Source organism: Limulus polyphemus, unplaced genomic scaffold, assembly GCF_000517525.1.
Source record: "Limulus polyphemus unplaced genomic scaffold, Limulus_polyphemus-2.1.2 Scaffold673, whole genome shotgun sequence".
Taxonomy (NCBI): domain Eukaryota; kingdom Metazoa; phylum Arthropoda; class Merostomata; order Xiphosura; family Limulidae; genus Limulus; species Limulus polyphemus.
Window position 1 is genome coordinate 466,198 of NW_013666283.1, and position 252 is coordinate 466,449.

A 252-nucleotide genomic window follows, 5' to 3' on the forward strand; every position below is an offset into this window, starting at 1 on the left:
GCTTCAGCCATTTTCACTTGATGGAAACCCGACTTTAAGTCCAGAGTTGAAAACCACCTGGCTCCACTTAGGGCACCAAGAGTATCATCAATTCTTGGCAGTGGGTATTAGTCCTTTTTGGTTATACTATCAAGAGCCATGAAGTCCACACAGCAATGTTGGGTCCCATCCTCCTTCTGGACTAACACGACGAGAGCTGACCAGGGACTATCTGATTTCTCGACTATTCTCCTCGGAGGGATCTTTATTGGT